Source organism: Oncorhynchus masou, chromosome 24 (genome assembly GCF_036934945.1).
Source record: "Oncorhynchus masou masou isolate Uvic2021 chromosome 24, UVic_Omas_1.1, whole genome shotgun sequence".
Classification (NCBI taxonomy): domain Eukaryota; kingdom Metazoa; phylum Chordata; class Actinopteri; order Salmoniformes; family Salmonidae; genus Oncorhynchus; species Oncorhynchus masou.
The window spans coordinates 118,784,433-118,806,713 of record NC_088235.1 but is presented as its reverse complement, the minus strand read 5'-3'; positions in this window follow the sequence as shown (position 1 = coordinate 118,806,713).

Below are 22,281 nucleotides of genomic sequence, written 5' to 3'. Positions count from 1 at the left end.
GGCCTGGCCTGGCCTGGCCTGGCCCTGGCCTGGCCTGGCCTGGCCTGGCCTGGCCTGGCCTGGCCCTGGCCTGGCCTGGCCTGGCCTGGCCTGGCCTGGCCTGGCCTGGCCTGGCCTGGCCTGGCCTGGCCTGGCCTGGCCTGGCCTGGCCTGGCCTGGCCTGGCCTGGCCTGGCCTGGCCTGGCCTGGCCTGGCCTGGCCTGGCCTGGCCTGGCCTGGCCCTGGCCTGGCCTGGCCTGGCCTGGCCTGGCCTGGCCCTGGCCTGGCCTGGCCTGGCCTGGCCTGGCCTGGCCTGGCCTGGCCTGGCCTGGCCTGGCCTGGCCTGGCCTGGCCTGGCCTGGCCTGGCCTGGCCTGGCCTGGCCTGGCCTGGCCTGGCCTGGCCTGGCCTGGCCTGGCCTGGCCTGGCCTGGCCTGGCCTGGCCTGGCCTGGCCTGGCCCTGGCCTGGCCTGGCCTGGCCTGGCCTGGCCTGGCCTGGCCTGGCCTGGCCTGGCCTGGCCTGGCCTGGCCTGGCCTGGCCCTGGCCTGGCCTGGCCTGGCCTGGCCTGGCCTGGCCTGGCCTGGCCTGGCCTGGCCTGGCCTGGCCTGGCCTGGCCTGGCCCTGGCCTGGCCTGGCCTGGCCTGGCCTGGCCTGGCCTGGCCTGGCCTGGCCTGGCCTGGCCTGGCCTGGCCTGGCCTGGCCTGGCCTGGCCTGGCCTGGCCTGGCCTGGCCTGGCCTGGCCTGGCCTGGCCCTGGCCTGGCCTGGCCTGGCCTGGCCTGGCCTGGCCTGGCCTGGCCTGGCCTGGCCTGGCCTGGCCTGGCCCTGGCCTGGCCTGGCCTGGCCTGGCCTGGCCTGGCCTGGCCTGGCCTGGCCTGGCCTGGCCTGGCCTGGCCTGGCCTGGCCTGGCCTGGCCTGGCCTGGCCTGGCCTGGCCTGGCCTGGCCTGGCCTGGCCTGGCCTGGCCCTGGCCTGGCCTGGCCTGGCCTGGCCTGGCCTGGCCTGGCCTGGCCTGGCCTGGCCTGGCCTGGCCTGGCCTGGCCTGGCCTGGCCTGGCCTGGCCTGGCCTGGCCTGGCCTGGCCTGGCCTGGCCTGGCCTGGCCTGGCCTGGCCTGGCCTGGCCTGGCCTGGCCTGGCCTGGCCCTGGCCTGGCCTGGCCTGGCCTGGCCTGGCCTGGCCTGGCCTGGCCTGGCCTGGCCTGGCCTGGCCTGGCCTGGCCTGGCCTGGCCTGGCCTGGCCTGGCCTGGCCTGGCCTGGCCTGGCCTGGCCTGGCCTGGCCTGGCCTGGCCCTGGCCTGGCCTGGCCTGGCCTGGCCTGGCCTGGCCTGGCCTGGCCTGGCCTGGCCTGGCCTGGCCTGGCCTGGCCTGGCCCTGGCCTGGCCTGGCCTGGCCTGGCCTGGCCTGGCCTGGCCCTGGCCTGGCCTGGCCTGGCCTGGCCTGGCCTGGCCTGGCCTGGCCTGGCCTGGCCTGGCCTGGCCTGGCCTGGCCTGGCCTGGCCTGGCCCTGGCCTGGCCTGGCCCTGGCCTGGCCTGGCCTGGCCTGGCCTGGCCTGGCCTGGCCTGGCCTGGCCTGGCCTGGCCTGGCCTGGCCTGGCCTGGCCTGGCCTGGCCTGGCCTGGCCTGGCCTGGCCTGGCCTGGCCTGGCCTGGCCTGGCCTGGCCTGGCCTGGCCTGGCCTGGCCTGGCCTGGCCTGGCCTGGCCTGGCCTGGCCTGGCCTGGCCTGGCCTGGCCCTGGCCTGGCCTGGCCTGGCCTGGCCTGGCCTGGCCTGGCCTGGCCTGGCCTGGCCCTGGCCTGGCCTGGCCTGGCCTGGCCTGGCCTGGCCTGGCCTGGCCTGGCCTGGCCTGGCCTGGCCCTGGCCTGGCCTGGCCTGGCCTGGCCTGGCCTGGCCTGGCCTGGCCCTGGCCTGGCCCTGGCCTGGCCTGGCCTGGCCTGGCCTGGCCTGGCCTGGCCTGGCCTGGCCTGGCCTGGCCTGGCCTGGCCTGGCCTGGCCCTGGCCTGGCCTGGCCTGGCCTGGCCTGGCCTGGCCTGGCCTGGCCTGGCCTGGCCTGGCCTGGCCTGGCCCTGGCCTGGCCTGGCCTGGCCTGGCCTGGCCCTGGCCTGGCCTGGCCTGGCCTGGCCTGGCCTGGCCTGGCCTGGCCTGGCCTGGCCTGGCCTGGCCTGGCCTGGCCTGGCCTGGCCTGGCCTGGCCTGGCCTGGCCCTGGCCTGGCCTGGCCTGGCCTGGCCTGGCCTGGCCTGGCCTGGCCTGGCCTGGCCTGGCCTGGCCTGGCCTGGCCTGGCCTGGCCTGGCCCTGGCCTGGCCCTGGCCTGGCCTGGCCTGGCCTGGCCTGGCCTGGCCTGGCCTGGCCTGGCCTGGCCTGGCCTGGCCTGGCCTGGCCTGGCCTGGCCTGGCCTGGCCCTGGCCTGGCCTGGCCTGGCCTGGCCTGGCCTGGCCTGGCCCTGGCCTGGCCTGGCCTGGCCTGGCCTGGCCTGGCCTGGCCTGGCCTGGCCTGGCCTGGCCTGGCCTGGCCTGGCCCTGGCCTGGCCTGGCCTGGCCTGGCCTGGCCTGGCCCTGGCCTGGCCTGGCCTGGCCTGGCCTGGCCTGGCCTGGCCTGGCCTGGCCTGGCCTGGCCTGGCCTGGCCTGGCCTGGCCTGGCCCTGGCCTGGCCTGGCCTGGCCCTGGCCTGGCCTGGCCTGGCCTGGCCTGGCCTGGCCTGGCCTGGCCTGGCCTGGCCTGGCCCTGGCCTGGCCTGGCCTGGCCTGGCCTGGCCTGGCCTGGCCTGGCCTGGCCTGGCCTGGCCTGGCCTGGCCTGGCCTGGCCTGGCCTGGCCTGGCCTGGCCTGGCCTGGCCTGGCCTGGCCTGGCCTGGCCTGGCCCTGGCCTGGCCTGGCCTGGCCTGGCCTGGCCTGGCCTGGCCTGGCCCTGGCCTGGCCTGGCCTGGCCTGGCCTGGCCTGGCCTGGCCTGGCCTGGCCTGGCCTGGCCTGGCCTGGCCTGGCCTGGCCTGGCCTGGCCCTGGCCTGGCCTGGCCTGGCCTGGCCCTGGCCTGGCCTGGCCTGGCCTGGCCTGGCCTGGCCTGGCCTGGCCTGGCCTGGCCTGGCCTGGCCTGGCCTGGCCTGGCCTGGCCTGGCCTGGCCTGGCCTGGCCTGGCCTGGCCCTGGCCTGGCCTGGCCTGGCCTGGCCTGGCCTGGCCTGGCCTGGCCTGGCCTGGCCTGGCCCTGGCCTGGCCCTGGCCTGGCCTGGCCTGGCCTGGCCTGGCCTGGCCTGGCCTGGCCTGGCCTGGCCTGGCCTGGCCTGGCCTGGCCTGGCCTGGCCTGGCCTGGCCTGGCCTGGCCTGGCCTGGCCTGGCCTGGCCTGGCCTGGCCTGGCCTGGCCTGGCCTGGCCTGGCCTGGCCTGGCCTGGCCTGGCCTGGCCTGGCCTGGCCTGGCCTGGCCCTGGCCTGGCCTGGCCTGGCCTGGCCTGGCCTGGCCTGGCCTGGCCTGGCCTGGCCTGGCCCTGGCCTGGCCTGGCCTGGCCTGGCCTGGCCTGGCCTGGCCTGGCCCTGGCCTGGCCTGGCCTGGCCTGGCCTGGCCTGGCCTGGCCTGGCCTGGCCTGGCCTGGCCTGGCCTGGCCTGGCCTGGCCCTGGCCTGGCCTGGCCCTGGCCTGGCCTGGCCTGGCCTGGCCTGGCCTGGCCTGGCCTGGCCTGGCCTGGCCTGGCCTGGCCTGGCCTGGCCTGGCCTGGCCTGGCCCTGGCCTGGCCTGGCCTGGCCTGGCCTGGCCTGGCCTGGCCTGGCCTGGCCTGGCCTGGCCTGGCCCTGGCCTGGCCTGGCCTGGCCTGGCCTGGCCTGGCCTGGCCTGGCCTGGCCTGGCCTGGCCTGGCCTGGCCTGGCCTGGCCTGGCCTGGCCTGGCCTGGCCTGGCCTGGCCTGGCCTGGCCTGGCCTGGCCTGGCCTGGCCTGGCCTGGCCTGGCCTGGCCTGGCCTGGCCTGGCCTGGCCTGGCCTGGCCTGGCCTGGCCTGGCCTGGCCTGGCCTGGCCTGGCCTGGCCTGGCCTGGCCTGGCCTGGCCTGGCCCTGGCCTGGCCTGGCCTGGCCCTGGCCTGGCCTGGCCTGGCCTGGCCTGGCCTGGCCTGGCCTGGCCTGGCCTGGCCTGGCCTGGCCTGGCCTGGCCTGGCCTGGCCTGGCCTGGCCTGGCCTGGCCTGGCCTGGCCTGGCCTGGCCTGGCCTGGCCTGGCCTGGCCTGGCCTGGCCTGGCCTGGCCTGGCCTGGCCTGGCCTGGCCTGGCCTGGCCTGGCCTGGCCTGGCCTGGCCTGGCCTGGCCTGGCCTGGCCTGGCCTGGCCTGGCCTGGCCTGGCCTGGCCTGGCCTGGCCTGGCCTGGCCTGGCCTGGCCTGGCCTGGCCTGGCCTGGCCTGGCCTGGCCCTGGCCCTGGCCTGGCCTGGCCTGGCCTGGCCTGGCCTGGCCTGGCCTGGCCTGGCCTGGCCTGGCCCTGGCCTGGCCTGGCCTGGCCTGGCCTGGCCTGGCCTGGCCTGGCCTGGCCTGGCCTGGCCTGGCCTGGCCTGGCCTGGCCTGGCCTGGCCTGGCCTGGCCTGGCCTGGCCTGGCCTGGCCTGGCCTGGCCTGGCCTGGCCTGGCCTGGCCTGGCCTGGCCTGGCCTGGCCTGGCCTGGCCTGGCCTGGCCTGGCCTGGCCTGGCCTGGCCTGGCCTGGCCTGGCCTGGCCTGGCCCTGGCCTGGCCTGGCCTGGCCTGGCCCTGGCCTGGCCTGGCCTGGCCTGGCCTGGCCTGGCCTGGCCTGGCCTGGCCTGGCCTGGCCTGGCCTGGCCTGGCCTGGCCTGGCCTGGCCTGGCCTGGCCTGGCCTGGCCTGGCCTGGCCTGGCCTGGCCTGGCCTGGCCCTGGCCTGGCCTGGCCTGGCCCTGGCCTGGCCTGGCCTGGCCTGGCCTGGCCTGGCCTGGCCTGGCCTGGCCTGGCCTGGCCTGGCCTGGCCTGGCCTGGCCCTGGCCTGGCCTGGCCTGGCCTGGCCTGGCCTGGCCTGGCCTGGCCTGGCCTGGCCTGGCCTGGCCTGGCCTGGCCTGGCCTGGCCTGGCCTGGCCTGGCCTGGCCTGGCCTGGCCTGGCCTGGCCTGGCCTGGCCTGGCCTGGCCTGGCCTGGCCTGGCCCTGGCCTGGCCTGGCCTGGCCTGGCCTGGCCTGGCCTGGCCTGGCCTGGCCTGGCCTGGCCTGGCCCTGGCCTGGCCTGGCCTGGCCTGGCCTGGCCTGGCCTGGCCTGGCCTGGCCTGGCCTGGCCTGGCCTGGCCTGGCCTGGCCTGGCCTGGCCTGGCCTGGCCTGGCCTGGCCTGGCCTGGCCTGGCCTGGCCTGGCCTGGCCTGGCCTGGCCTGGCCTGGCCTGGCCTGGCCTGGCCTGGCCTGGCCTGGCCTGGCCTGGCCTGGCCTGGCCTGGCCTGGCCTGGCCTGGCCTGGCCTGGCCTGGCCTGGCCTGGCCTGGCCTGGCCTGGCCTGGCCTGGCCCTGGCCTGGCCTGGCCTGGCCTGGCCTGGCCTGGCCTGGCCTGGCCTGGCCTGGCCTGGCCTGGCCTGGCCTGGCCTGGCCTGGCCTGGCCTGGCCTGGCCTGGCCTGGCCTGGCCTGGCCTGGCCTGGCCTGGCCTGGCCTGGCCCTGGCCTGGCCTGGCCTGGCCTGGCCTGGCCTGGCCTGGCCTGGCCTGGCCCTGGCCTGGCCTGGCCTGGCCTGGCCTGGCCTGGCCCTGGCCTGGCCTGGCCTGGCCTGGCCTGGCCTGGCCCTGGCCTGGCCTGGCCTGGCCTGGCCTGGCCTGGCCCTGGCCTGGCCTGGCCTGGCCTGGCCTGGCCTGGCCTGGCCTGGCCTGGCCTGGCCTGGCCTGGCCTGGCCTGGCCTGGCCTGGCCTGGCCTGGCCTGGCCTGGCCTGGCCCTGGCCTGGCCTGGCCTGGCCTGGCCTGGCCTGGCCTGGCCTGGCCTGGCCTGGCCTGGCCTGGCCTGGCCTGGCCTGGCCTGGCCTGGCCTGGCCTGGCCTGGCCTGGCCTGGCCTGGCCTGGCCTGGCCCTGGCCTGGCCTGGCCTGGCCTGGCCTGGCCTGGCCTGGCCTGGCCTGGCCTGGCCTGGCCTGGCCTGGCCTGGCCTGGCCTGGCCTGGCCTGGCCTGGCCTGGCCTGGCCTGGCCTGGCCTGGCCTGGCCTGGCCTGGCCTGGCCCTGGCCTGGCCTGGCCTGGCCTGGCCTGGCCTGGCCTGGCCTGGCCTGGCCTGGCCTGGCCTGGCCTGGCCTGGCCTGGCCTGGCCTGGCCTGGCCTGGCCTGGCCTGGCCTGGCCTGGCCTGGCCTGGCCCTGGCCTGGCCTGGCCCTGGCCTGGCCTGGCCTGGCCTGGCCTGGCCTGGCCTGGCCTGGCCTGGCCTGGCCTGGCCTGGCCTGGCCTGGCCTGGCCTGGCCTGGCCCTGGCCTGGCCTGGCCTGGCCTGGCCTGGCCCTGGCCTGGCCTGGCCTGGCCTGGCCTGGCCTGGCCTGGCCTGGCCTGGCCTGGCCTGGCCCTGGCCTGGCCTGGCCTGGCCTGGCCTGGCCTGGCCTGGCCTGGCCTGGCCCTGGCCTGGCCTGGCCTGGCCTGGCCTGGCCTGGCCTGGCCTGGCCTGGCCTGGCCCTGGCCTGGCCTGGCCTGGCCTGGCCTGGCCTGGCCTGGCCTGGCCTGGCCCTGGCCTGGCCTGGCCTGGCCTGGCCTGGCCTGGCCTGGCCTGGCCTGGCCCTGGCCTGGCCTGGCCCTGGCCTGGCCTGGCCTGGCCTGGCCTGGCCTGGCCTGGCCCTGGCCTGGCCTGGCCTGGCCTGGCCTGGCCTGGCCTGGCCTGGCCTGGCCTGGCCTGGCCTGGCCTGGCCTGGCCTGGCCTGGCCCTGGCCTGGCCTGGCCTGGCCTGGCCTGGCCTGGCCCTGGCCTGGCCTGGCCTGGCCTGGCCTGGCCTGGCCTGGCCTGGCCTGGCCTGGCCTGGCCTGGCCTGGCCTGGCCTGGCCTGGCCTGGCCTGGCCTGGCCTGGCCTGGCCTGGCCTGGCCTGGCCTGGCCTGGCCTGGCCTGGCCTGGCCTGGCCTGGCCTGGCCTGGCCTGGCCTGGCCTGGCCTGGCCTGGCCTGGCCTGGCCCTGGCCTGGCCTGGCCTGGCCTGGCCTGGCCTGGCCTGGCCTGGCCTGGCCTGGCCTGGCCTGGCCCTGGCCTGGCCTGGCCTGGCCTGGCCTGGCCTGGCCTGGCCTGGCCTGCCCTAACCTAACCTAACCCTAACCCCCTAACCCTCTAACCCTAACCCCTAACCCTAACCCTAACCCTAACCCTAACCTAACCCTAACCCTAACCCTAACCCTAGTTTTTTCTAGTCATTTAAAGTATATAATACACAAGTCTCACCATTTACCTTAAAGTGGTTGCCTGTGCCAGTGCACACCAGATTCGTCTGTTTCTCATTTCACCTAACCCTAACCCTAACCCTCCCTTCCCCCCCTTCGGCTTCCACGTGTCAGAGATGGAAGTGGATCAACCGACTCAAAACTAGACAACCTAACCCTAACCGACTCAAAACTAGACAACCTAACCCTAACCGACTCAAAACTAGACAACCTAACCCTAAACCCTAACCCTAGACAACCGCACACCCCTCCCTTCCCCCCCTTCGGCTTCCACGTGTCAGAGATGGAAGTGGATCAACCGACTCAAAACTAGACAACCTAACCCTAACCCTAACCCAACCCTAACCCTAACCGTAAAACTAACTAGTTGAAACGAAACACAATTATATTCAAAACCTAACCCTAACCCTAACCCCCTAACCCTAACCCTTAACCCTAACCCTAACCCCCCTATCCCTAACCCTCCAACCCTAACCCCATTATATATAATATCAATATATCATTAAAATATCCAATGTTATTATCTATGAAATAACAAAGGGGGATAATTCCGGTTTCATGTATTTAGTCTAACAGGCACACTGTGATAGAGAACACAACTATATTACAGAAACACTACAGACAAGACAGAACTGTCCGATCTGAACAGCCATTCAGTGGTCCTGGTAGTCTGGGTAGAATAGGAGCAGAAGAGAACATGAGAAACATTGAAAAAACAGACATATGTGAAATACTTAACATAATAAAGAAATAAGATGCTGATGAGATTGGTAACTATATAATATACTTATACCAACCTAATCTGTATATTTCTCAGAAGAATGTATTTTATTCAGGATTGCTCTGTCTTTGGCCAGCTTCTCCATGAACTCCTGGCAGGGGAGGTTAAATTTGTCTTCACAATAAGCATGGCCTTGATGGTAGGAACAGTGAACCTATTTCTTGCTGCTGTCCATAGAGCATTCATTTGGGAAAACACTCTCTCGACTGGTGCATTACTTCCAGGTAAGCACACGTGTCTCAGATGTTTTACATTCTTCAAGCAATCCCCCCTTTAGAAACTCTTGCAGGCCAGTAACCTCGTCACACAATGCATCCTCATTGATGGTCACATTGGGGCATTTTTCCTACAGTGTGCCTGCTGCCTTCACGCAGAGGTTGCCTTTTTAAAAGGAGACAATGTACATCTTTTAGATTATCTGTGTGCTTTCCCCATGTTTGCAAGTAGTTCACAGCCTTAGTGAAGATGTTTTGAGAAAGCTCTCTTTAGACATGGCTCCATTTTCCTCTAGCTCTCTCAGAAGTCCTCTGACCAAAACTGGAATGAAGTTATCATCAGTCAATTTCGCAGTCAATTTTGCCTCAACGTTTCTCAGAATTGCAGCGGACTCCACAGCACAGTGGTCCTGGCCTCAAAGCATCTTGATCTTGTCACTGAATACAAGTTTCCATGGACAAAGGCCAGCCAAAGTTCAGTCAGTGGATCTTCAAACATTGTTCACAGGACAACAGGGCATTTGTCTTCAGAAATAAAAAAGGGTTAGGGTTAGGGTTATGGCACATTTTCAGCACTCTCTCTCGAGCAGGGAGCATGGACATCCAGTGAACATTTCTGTGTCCTAAAATGTTATAGTACTCCTGGCCAACAAACTCACAAAAGCCCTTCAGTCTTTCTACTCTGACAGTGAAAATATGAACATATTCCAAATATCTTTGTGAGCAGGTACTCAACATCATATCCAAAGCAGTTCTGGCCGTGTTATGAATGGCGTGGGCTGGACAACCTAAGCCAATCACCTCCCGCAGCAGAGCATTTTTAACTTTGGTATGGACATTGACCCTCCCCAACCTATTCAGTCCTCCAAAGTTGGTATTTGTTGTCGGCAGAGAATGTTTTCCAGGTTACATTTTTGGATGACCACCAGGACTTCAGCTGCAATTTTCTCTGCTGTTTCTCCATTCAATTCAACAAAATCAAGCAGTTTTGTTTCCACAGATGTGCTGCCATCATAAATCTTACAATATCTGACTACTATTGGCAGCAGCTTTACATGTCAATGATTGGACACATCAATGGACAGAGACACAAATTCAACCTGGTCTTGGTCCTGTGTTACCAAAGTAGTTGCCCATGTTGCTAACATGTTACTCACTATGGCGTCACATTTTGTCCTAGTACATTTAAACTTTGGCTCATAAAGCTTCCGTGTCAGTTGTGCTGTGCAGTCCATAGATCTGTAATTATGATTGTGTCACATAGTGTGGTATGTAAAGACACCCTCCTGCACAGCTAAACCATATTCTTCTTGGGAAGGCTCTACCTTCTTGAAGAATGTGGTGACAGAGGGCATACCAACACAGCCAATCAGAGAGGGTTTATGCTTTTTCGTCTGCTGATGTTCTACCACTGCCGTTCTTCTCTGGCTGCCAATTGAAAGAGAGGAATTACAAAGGGTGCAGTGAACCATTTTATTGTCTTGACCTGAGCGTATAAATGGAAATTCTCTCATGTTTTTCATAAAGTGGAAAAAGTCATTGTATCTCCTCTGTCTGCTCTTCTTCACTCTCCTTGTGTCACTCTTCTTACTCAACTTTTTCTTCTACTCCAATCTTTCTCCTCCTCTTTTCTTCACTCGTCTTTCTTTCCTTCTCTTCACCTTTCCACCTCACTCTTCTACACCCTCCTTGCTTCACTCTTTTTACTCCCTTAATTTTTCCTTCTCCTTCCTGTCCAATATGTATTAATAAATGGCATACTATTCAATAAAATACTTTGGTTAACAGATTCCCATTCCTTGCCTCATTTCTGTATTTTATCTCAAAAACATTGTTTGGAATAATAAATTGGCAGGCTCTGTAATCATATCTTTACCTTTCCTCCTCTGTGTCCTTCACTCTTCTTCCTATCCAGTCTTCCTCCTCTCCTTCCTCCCACTGCTAATGTTATCCATGAACATTTCTAACTATTTTTTCACACTACTTATTATAATTCTAAACCATTGAAATTGTAATCTACAAAAATATTCTCAGAATTAATTGTGCATTCATTTAATACAATCATATTTTCAAAATAGCCGGTCCACTGCATGTTTACATGTGAACGTTGTTTTAACCTAGCTATAACAGTAGCTAACTTAGTCTACATAGCTAACGTTAGCTAGCATAATTTATTTAAAACCTTATAGAGCAGATCATCTATCTATATAATACATTGTGACATAACATCACTAGCTAGTATCTCAAACGATTGCCAATCAAACCTGGCTTGAAAATATGTTTGTGGTGATATTGTGGATTCGCCTGACACTTGCTAGCTTCTGGCGGAGTATTCCACTGCAGTTTTCTCTAAAACTATCGCGAGCAAGAAGTTAGTAGAAGAAGAAGAGTGAATGAAGCTGCTATAGCGAGCAGCCCCCTCTGCTGGACAAAACAAGCGCAACGCGATTGAGACGTCAACCGGTAGGCTCTGCTGCCCGGTCTTTCTTGCCAAGTAAAATATTTCACTTTGCGGTCTGTTTTTAACGCACAGTTGAAAACGGGGACATTTCCGGGGACAGCTCCAGCCGGGGACAGGCCACCAAAAACGGGGAAGTCTGGTCACCCTATCCTATAGCCCCAGGATTCGGACCCACACCCCCGAGAAGCCTAGGCTTTTAACACACTGAAATAGCCCACTGCTCTCACCGGTACAATAAATACCTATCTTAAACCGATAACAAAGCACAACTACCTGAATTTCAACCGCAGTGGAAAAATAGTAAAACACCTCCCAGGAAGGAAACAATGGGTGGACTACAACCCCACAAGGGTAAACTTCATCCTATTATAGCCTCAGAATTCTGGTACATACAGACAAGGAGCAAAGACCAACAGAACAACAGCCCACCGCTCTCCTCCACTACAATGGAAGCCTATGGAGAATCGATAACACAGACACCCAACTTAAAAAGTAAGTATGGACCACTTTAACACCTCCAAACAGGACCCCCTTACAGGAACACCTACCTAGGAAGGTGGACATCTGCCCTAAACACCCCTTGGACCCTGGGAAGGCCCACACTCAATATGGAAATTAACCCACTACAACCAGAGCGCACCACTCCCAACACCCCATACCAGTCAATGGGGGAGAGGGAAAAGACAGCTAACTACTCATCTTCATTCACTTGCCATTACCACAAAACACCTCAGAAAGATCTTTACAGGGGCTGGCTCCAACCCCCCTTGTGTACACCACCATCAGAAAATTTATATGGCACTTAATACCAGAGAGGATGAGCCTACCGCTCCTTAACGCTAACACACAGGTCTATGGCAGAGCAAAAGGTGAAGACTACCATCTTTGGAGGACCAGTTGATGGACTTCTACACCACATAGGAACCTCATCAAAGACTCTTTCAAATCCCACAGACTTCGACTCTTACCCCCAATACCTCCTGGACCGCTCACCCACCCACAGCGGAAACAGCACCCCAAAAGAGAAATGTCACCGGGCCCAATGCAATTGTCCATTGTAATGGCCTTCACCATTGTAATCAATGGAGCTAACTCTCTACCCCAGACCACTTGACCTCTAGATGACATGGACATCCCATGCAGGCCACTACAGGTACTGCGATGTGATTGGATGAAACAGCCATAACCCTTACATGTACAATGCATGCTCTCATCATGCTCCAATGAGTATCCACGACACCTGCTGGACCACACCCCTTTTCTCTATAAAAAAGGGCATCATTTCAGACTCAGCAAAGAGCAGGACCGAACAGCTCCTAGACATCTACGTAGCACCTCAAACCCGGAGGACCACCACCACACAGAGAAGACCACTGAACCACCAATGCCTTACAAGAAAGCAGTAACCCTACAGGCCGGAAATTGTATCAGAAAGCATGAATTACAAACATGCTTTGTGGCCTTAAATGCATCCTTATAAAACAGTCATTCCACCCCATCGGGGAATTGAACCCCGGTCCCACACATGACAGGCAGGGATACTCACCACCATACTAACAAGGAGCAGGTAGTTACACTCTATGCTGTCTATACCCTATATTTGTACCTAGGCCTTACCAGAGCCATGTTTGAGCTGAGCGTGGCCTAACAACCCTAACCCTTTTCACAAAAACATCTGTAGTGACTGAATGGTTTGGGCTGGTAGCTATAATGACCCATCTATGGCAAGCTGAGACTCCCACAAACACGTACATGTAAACATGTGATCTTAAAAACTCCATAGGTAGGCTAGCTAGCTAAATTAGATACTGGTAGCTAGCTACATTGCAATGCAAATGTGTTGCCTCGTGGTTCTAGCTAAGTAGCTTTGCTGTGGCAGGCAGATTTATTTGCGCAAGTCACAATGTGAGACATTTTGTGAAGCAGTGATTGCATTTTGAAATGGCAACTGGGGATAGGCATTTGAAAAATGTTACTATTCAAATATGGATATCCGGATGATACAAATACATGTTATTTTGTTTGCTTCAAGACTGGCTTAGACAGTGTGGTGTTGGAAGGGCAGGTTTTATTGGCAGAGACAGTGTGGTGCTGGAAGGGCAGGTTTGATTGGCAGAGACAGTGTGGTGCTGGAAGGGCAGGTTTTATTGGCAGAGACAGTGTGGTGTTGGAAGGGCAGGTTTAATTGGCAGAGACAGTGTGGTGTTGGAAGGGCAGGTTTTATTGGCAGAGACAGTGTGGTGTTGGAAGGGCAGGTTTAATTGGCAGAGACAGTGTGGTGTTGGAAGGGCAGGTTTTATTGGCAGAGACAGTGTGGTATTGGAAGGGCAGGTTTTATTGGCAGAGACAGTGTGGTGTTGGAAGGGCAGGTTTAATTGGCAGAGACAGTGTGGTATTGGAAGGGCACGTTTAATTGGCAGAGACAGTGTGGTGTTGGAAGGGCAGGTTTTATTGGCAGAGACAGTGTGGTGCTGGAAGGGCAGGCTTGATTGGGAGAGACAGTTGTTGCTGCCGTAGGTTATCTGTCATACATCATGTTGTTGTTGTTAGAAGATAGGACAATCACTGTTAATGACGTGTCTAGTTTTCTTTTTTTCTTGTCATAACATGGACAAAAGCATGTTCCCGCGTTGCGCGCTTTCCAGCAGCAACCTCTGTGGGGACCAGTCCAGACAATATATGGGCGTGATGGCACTCCTCATAGAGTTAGGGTTAACCCCTAACCCAATCTCTGTGGGGACCAGTCCAGACAATATATAGGTGTGATGGCACTCCTCATAGGCACACATCATTTTAAAACAAGACAATGTTTATCAAGTTTCTCAGTCAAGGTTTAGTTACAACTCTGGACTAATGCAAGATGGAAAGCAATGGATTAACATTGACTATTGATTTATATATTGAATTTAAAATGTTGATTAGCTGGGCATATTGGGTAATATGGATTCACCTCACTCAGTAAATAATAACCAATTATTCAGCCAAGCCATTTATTTGTCTCTTAATTCAGCCAAGCCATTTATTTGTCTCTTAATTCAGCCAAGGCTTATTTGGCACTTAATAGGCACTTATTATAGTCATCTTTTTATTTAACCTCTTGAGATGGGAAAACGGTTTAAAATAATAATAATAATTTGAATGTGTTGTTTATGACAGAAAGTTAAAATGAGGTGAAGTTTTAGTTATGAATATAAACTGGCAGTAATCTAGTGGCCTCGTCTTTGTAAAAGGCCCAACTTGTTTCTGATCAGGTTTCAGCTCGGCTGGGATACATATTTGATGTGGTTGAAATACTATCAGCTTTTATGATGCTGATAAAGATAGCACCTTTACAGACGGCCCCTAACTGTGCAGTGTTGCTTATAGGTTATTTATTTTGTATTATTTCATTTAATCTTTATTTAACTGATTTATACACCGAGTGTACAAAATAGTAAGGACACCTTCCTAATATTCAGTTACTTCCTCAATTCATCGGGGTATGGACTCTACAATGTGTTGAAAGCGTTCCACAGGGATACTGGCCCACGTTGACTCCTATGCTTCCCATGGTTGTCAAGTTGGCTGAATGTGCTTTGGGTGGTGGACTATGAGGTTGGAAAACCCAGCAGCTTTGCAGTTCTTGACACAACCCGGTGTACCTGGCATTTACTACCTTACCCCGCTCAAAGGCACTTAAATATCTTATCTTTCCCAATCACCCTCTGAATGGCACACACACAATCCATGTCTCAATTGTCTCCAGGCTTAAATATCCTTATTTAACCTGTCCCATCCTCTTCATCTACAAGTGACATCAATAAGGGATCATAGCTTTCACCTAGATTCACCTAGTCAGTCTGTCATGGAAAGAGCAGCTGTTCTTAATGTTTTGTCCAGTGTAAATTGCGCAATAATTCTACATTGATGGATATTTTTATGTAGTTTTCTTTTTATTCAACCTGTGGACTGCGGGTTATTAGACAACCCCCGCATCACTAGCTTGAATGTTCTGCAGCCTTGTAAAGAAAGGGAGGGGATGACTGGGAGGCATGTCGGCATTTATTGTCATGAATCTTACCCTGAAGGCAGTTCTGCAAAGTGGTCACTAGCTGGCACAGGCACTAAGTAATAACATTGGCTTTTAAACCTATCCTTAACCCTAACCACACTGCTAACCCCTACCTTAAATTAAGACCATAAAACTAAATATGTTTCCACAAATGTTTACGATATAGCCAATTTGGATATCTGGCATATCTAGTGGAAATCGCTCCATTCTGTCTCCAGGGGCCTGTTGCACAAAAGTAGAATTAAGACATCCGGGATAAATGACTCAGCTGAGCTCAATGAAGCCAAAACATGTGCGTCCAGGCTTAATTGGTTGCACAAAGACCAAGCCAGGATGAGCAGACACGGATTCATTAAACCAGGTGAAACCAATCCTGGATAGGTGCGCGCTCACGGCTCACTCAAATAGACCCCGCCACAGATTAACTGATTTACCATGGCAACTAGAGCCGCGTACTTTTCCCCGTCGGAAGCACAAATCCTCATGGAGGCATACGAGGAGGTAAAAGATATAATTAAGAAGAAAGGCAACACCGCCACAGTGATAAAGCAAAGAGAAAAAGCGTGGCAAAGTATTGCAGACCGCCTGAATGCGTAAGTAATGCACAATTACACACTCACCGCTCCGCTGAAACATCACAATTACAATTCAAATATTTAATTCACATCTCCAAAAATGTAGTTGTACTGTAATTATGAAACGGTTAAATATTTAATTGAAATGCACTGCAGATATGAGTGAAATTGTGTAAAGTAACTCCATCACACTGTATAAAGCTATGATAAATTTTTTGATATTTTTACTGAAAACAAGACAAAAATACCAAGTAATTTTTTGCAGTGTGACTCCATTAAATGTGTGTGTGTGTGTGTGTGTGTGTGTGTAGATTAAACATGAACGGGCCAAAACGGACATGGCAGCAGGTCAAAATCAAATACAAGAACATTCTGCAGAATGGTATGGTCCCTGACTAATATTTAACAAAGCACAAGCATATATTGTACCCAGAAGGTGCCTGCTCACACATTGTCTGTACTGTTTTAGCAGTGAAAAAGAATACCCACAGACAAGGCACGGGTGGTGGGTCACCAAAGGCTGACCTTACCCCAGCAGAGGACATGGCCTTGGAGCTAAATAAAGGCAGGCCCGTCTTAGAGGGGATCCCTAGGGGAAAGAGACGAGCATAGGTTCCTCCCAAGATGCCACCCGCTTCATTCAAGGTATGTCCTTCCATCTCTACATGGGATACAACCACATTCATATTGAATCAATTTGGACTGTCTGACTTTGGTTTACCTATTGCCTTGCAGTGTCTGGCAGCACTGTGTTCCTGTTAGAGCCACCAGCACAAGCACCAGACGATGCTGATCCAGTGAGTACTCCATCAAAGGCATACTGTAGGCCTGGCATGTCTTGTCTACTAGCTTCAATATGAATCCGATTAAATGTGATAGGGTGAAGGCCCCAGTGCAGCAGCAACAGCACATGATGGAGACGATGATGAGGAGGAGACCATCTCTCTGGATTCCAGAAGGCATGAGGTATCATGTTAAGACTGTGAAAGTACTATTTACTCTACAATGGTGAGGAGTCCTCATCAAAATCAAAAAATCTAATTTATTTTACAGGACCCAGATGCTATACAGTGGGAAAACCAGCCTGGCAACATAGTGCGTATTAATAAAAGGACACCACATCCTGCCAAATTCCAGCTGCGCTAATTGTATTGTGTTCACAGAGCTCACAAGCTATCAGAAAGTTGTATGGCAACCACCTCCGGCGCCAAATAGAACTGGCAGACATAGACATTCAGTACAAGAAGAAAAAGATGGAAAATCTTGCACTGGAGTCCGAAATAAAAAAGAGGACAATTAGGAAACTGGACCTTGAAATAAAAAAACTTGAGAGGGAGGTGAGATATGCCTTCAATGTACACTGTATGCTAACTGTAACACAAATGTATTAATCATTATTTTTCTTTCCTCCCCCAGCTCCAAGAAGATGACACAGCTCAAAATAAAAATTAGGTATATTCTCGTAAAGTCAAGTGAGCCATGACATATGAGCTCTTATTGTGAGCACACAGGACGGTGGCATCTTTCTAAGTTTTTTTTTATTTTCCCAGCAATCAGTACAACCAAGTCATCGTTATAAGGCATTGCCCTCTTTTGCCCACCCCCCCAGCACCAGGTGTGGCCACTAGCCTATATGAAGGCCCAAAATTGTGTGTTCCTTTCTGCTCTGACAATGGCATGCCCATTCGTGCGAGATGTGGTGGATGAAGAAGCACTTGTTCTGAGGAGAGCCTTCAGGCGAGAAAGGGTCTTCAGGGACCGGTTGGACCCACTGGCCTTCCCTGATGACCATCTATATGAAAGATACAGGTTTTCTGCAGATGGCATCAGGTATCTATGCAGACTACTGGGTCCCAGGATTAAGCACCGCACTGCACGGAGCCATGCACTGAGTGTGGAGCAAATGGTTTGTGTGGCCTTACGCTTTTTTGCTAGTGGAGCCTTCCTGTACTCAGTGGGGGATGCAGAACAGCTGAACAAGGCCACAATTTGCCGCACAATAAGGAGTGTGTGTCTGGCTATCAAAGCATTAGCAGATGTCTTCATCTCCTTCCCTGGCCACAGAAGACTCTGTGACATCAAAGAGGAGTTCTATAGGATTGCAGGTAAGAGGATCTACAAATTACAGGACAACTGTTAACACATAGTAGGATACTCATTACTTTGTGTGACAGGTTTCCCCAATGTCATTGGTGCAGTGGACTGCACACACAAGGATAAAAGCCCCCTCAGGTGCCCATGAGGCCGATTTTGTGAATAGGAAATCCTTTCACAGCATTAATGTTCAGGTGAACATAACTTTTTGATATTGTCCATTGACGAACACTCTGCATTGCCAGTGATGTGCATTGATTGGTGTAATATTCCTCATCTTATGATTTCAGATGGTCTGCAATGCTGACTGTGTGATCAGCAATGTTGTGGCAAAATGGCCTGTCTCAGTCCATGACTCCAGAATCTTTCGGGCCTCTGAAATCTATCAGTGCCTATCACAAGGTAAGCCACACAACCCCTATTTATAACCATCATGGCTGTGTCAAGAATATCACTGTGTTTATGAGGTAGTAATGATGAGATTTTGTGTTGACAGGTGAATTCTCTGGTGTGTTGCTGGGAGACAGGGGGTATGGCTGCCAGCCTTTTCTCCTGACACCTTTCACAGACCCCCAGGAAGCACAGCAGGCCTACAACCATGCCCATGCCAGGACCAGGGCCAGAGTTGAAATGACCTTTGGCCTCCTGAAGGCACGCTTTCACTGCCTTCACAAATTAAGGGTCAGCCCTGTTAGGGCATGTGATATTACTGTGGCTTGTGCTGTCCTCCACAATGTGGCCTGCCTGAGGAAGGAGAGGGCCCCCAGAGTGCCACCAGCCATGGACTGGGACAATCCGGCAATCTTCCCTGATGACGACAGTGGTCGGCTGCTGAGGGACCAATATGTGTTGAATTATTTTAGTTAGTATGTGTGCTTTCAATTTTGGTTAAATATGTCCTGCGGTGGCAGAGGAATTTGGGTTTTTTTGGGTTCGTTTTTTGACGAATTTGGCCTCTTATGATGTTTGTGCGGTAGACTGTGTGTAATACAAGGCTGCAGGGAGGCTACTGCATCCATTCATTTGTCTGTTCAGTTGATGTTTATGGATTTGTCCTGCATTTATTTTAGTGTGCAGACATGCAGGGTGTGTTATATACAGACCTTTGAATGTGTATGTATAATTTTGTATAATATGCTTGGATTCTGTGCTTTCCATCTTGTAGAGTCACTGTGACTTCAGTTTCGAAAGGAGCTGATGGTTTACCTGCTTTGTTTTGTCCTTATTCAATAAAGGAACATAATGTTACACATTGTGTTTTTATATTCATATGGAATGTGTATTTGTTTATATGACAGAGTACTAGGGCCACACTGAAGAAAAAGGATAAAGTCATACATTTATGAGGCTGGTTCTTTCTGCAGAAAAGCTACATATTGTTTTTACAGTTTTGATACTTATGACAATGTGATACTTAATATTCTGGCACATCAGCATGTCTTTGTTTATGAAACCATACTGAAGTACAATTTCACGAAATGCCCCACATCTGTCATTTTAACAACTGTCCTCCTTTAAAACAACTGGTTACAATATTATGACTTGTGTTTTTTTCCCTCTGTGGCCCTAATATTCTATCATTTTATATATAGCCTTATAGTCTATGGGAAACTGTAAATTATCTAATGATAGCAACATCTAAAAATCATTTTTTATCCAAAATCATTGAAATTAATGATCACAAACGTTTAAATAATAACAGTGGGTCTAGTTATGTGATAACAATGTATAGTGAGCAGTGAAATAACTATTGGTTTCCATTTGTGGTGACTGCTGACTGACATTAGGGATGAGATTAAATAGATCCTGGAATTTAGCCTGGTCTGGAGCAGGCTAGCTCCACAGAATAAATCTCCATGGTAATTTATACCATAACATATCCTCCTGCCCCCTATCCATCTTTAGTGCAACCGGATTACGGATCAATTGAGCCAGGATCACCAAGATATCCTGGCTTAATCCCTTATCCTAGTTTTGTGCAACAGGCCCCAGGGCTCGATTCATGACAAACATCAACCTGCAACTGGGAGAGGCAATGTCAAATCCATGACTAAATTGGTTTGACAATTAAGGTGCTTTTTCTTGTTTTAAGTGTTATTATGAAAATACAATATTTCCATGTACCATTATGGAGCATATATCCATATACAATTGTACAACTTGTTTTTCAACATAAAAGACAACAAATGATCCCATTGGTATTTTACCAGTGTTATTGTAAGAGTTTAAATGTTTAAACAGAGGATACATCTAAAACAGTATAAAACAAGTGCAGTATGTCACTTTAACGTCACACTATAACTTAATGGGAGTCTTGTGGAAAGACTGCATGTTGTTTTGAGTGTTTTGAGTGCATGTTGTTTTGAGTCTTCATCAACATTTGCAGACTATTCCTGTAATATTTTCAGCACTTGTCAGATGGCAACAGCCTAGTCGGCTGCAGACATTCATAAGGAGTTCAAGTGGTTTATTTGCCATTTGCAGGTAATAATAAAACATACATTAGAATTCCTTGTTGGAGCTCTCTCACATACAGGACAGTATATACCAGTGTAGGCTGTTGAGGGGAGGAAGGCTCATAGTACATACATTAGAATTCCTTGTTGGAGCTCTCTCACATACAGGACAGTATATACAAGTGTAGGCTGTTGAGGGGAGGAAGGCTCATAGTGGCGAAGAAAATGGAATCAAACACATGGAAAAAATGCCACATATTCCACTACAGCCATTACCATGAGCCTGTCCTCACCAATTAAGGTCCCACCAACTTCCTGTGGTACATACAAGTTAAACAGTCAAATATATCATAAGAACGTCAATAAAAATGCAAAGTGTGAAGATCCTAAAATAAAAAAAGTTTCAGTCATGTTCTAAAAGTCTGATGAAAACAATTTAGGGATAGAAACTGTTCTAGAACCTGTGATCCTGAAACTGAAACCGTTTCTGGATCACAGGTTCTAGAGATTACAAATCCCGTTGTTTTTACTGGGGAATCCAACCTTGCACGCATTCCTAGTTTTACTGACACTATACACAGACAGATAGCTTTCCGTGAGCAACCTTCAGACATATTGCAGGAGTGATAGGCAAGCGGGAGAAACAGCAAAACACACAGAAGGTTGTTCTATCAGTGGGTCTTGTTAACGGCTTGAACCAGCAGTACACCACTACTGAATAAAACTGAAGTTTTTCGTCATGCACAGGTTTATGTTCCCATCATACATTTTTCGGATGAGCTTTCATGGGAAAAGCAGGAGGTACTGAATCAATTGAACAAGTATATTCAGAAATATTGTAGGGAACTATTGGATCTGAATAAACTTAGATTTCACACAATGCAGGATGATCCAATACATTGGAGACCAGATACAGCTGTTAACATTTTAAATTACTGGCTAGACCAGTTAAACTATTAAGAGGGGAAGAGTGTATTGGTATTACTCCCCAGCACTCTAATGTACTGAATTTATCGATTACTTTTAGACTTACAGCGGCAGAACAGCAACTTCTGGAGAAGGGCCTTATGTTTATTCCGACACCCGCTAAGATCGATCGTATGGAACTCAGGAGGGATCTGCACACTTATCATAGAAAATTAAAAGGACTTGATCATTTTAATTATAATACTGACAACCAAAGAGTACCATTTATTGGTCCATCACACTGGGAGCCTAAGCTACAGGGAGTGTCTAATACGATGCAGACTTTAATTCAAAGGGACTCTACTTCCTTTAGTACATTTAGGTTCTATATGGCAGGAAAAGATAATCTTACAAAACAAGAACGGAATTCCTTAAATTCCTTAAGTAAGAATTCAAACATAGTTATAAAACCAGCGGATAAAGGATCAACGATTGTTATATTGGATAAAACCCAGTATCTGATAGAGGCAAATAGGCAATTGAGTAATTCTAAACATTATAGACCACTGACTCATTCATTGCAACAGGAGACCCAGAGAAAAATGAGGCAGATTATAGGGGAACTTTGTGAGAATAAATACATTACACACACAAATGTTTTACCTGTATGGACCAGATACCCCGCGCCCCAGACAATTTTATTTGTTGCCTAAAATCCACAAACCTCCTGAGGCTTGGACCATTCCTTCAGAGGTTCCATGTGGTAGGCCGATTGTATCGGATTGTGGTTCTGAATTATATAGAATAGCGGAGTATTTTGATTATTTAATAAATCCTCTGTCACGGAAACATCAAAGCTTCATTAAAGACACGTATGAATTTGTGACAAAATTGAAAGAAATTAGTGTGCCTCAAGAAACTGTTTTTTTTTTCAATTGATATTGACTCCTTGTATACCAACATTGACACCAATGTGGGTCTTAGAACAATCCAAAAAAAAAATCCATAAATATCCAGACCTGCATAGGTCAACTCCACTGCATTTATTGGTTCAATGAGACCTTTCAGCAATCCATACTCAGTTGGACCCAAACCACTGAGAAATACGTCTCCTTTCTTTCCATCTTTGATTTAATTTGCAGCCAGCCAACGCTCAAAACGCTCTAAATGGGAATCAAAATCCTCTTTTGTAGCCTCAAACTCTAGTACTCGACCAATGGTTGCCATTTTCTACATACATTTTTTTTTGTTTCCTCATTCCTTTTATTCCTTCATTTTCAGAATGTTCATTCTATTCCTCACTTTCTCAATTTCAGAAGTTTCTGCAATTTCTTCATTCTCTGCACTCATTTGTAATAATTTTACGCTTGTTCTATTTAGTCGTTCAAATTTTTTTTTTTACAATATTTATCCGCTGAGATCGCCTATTTTCAATGGG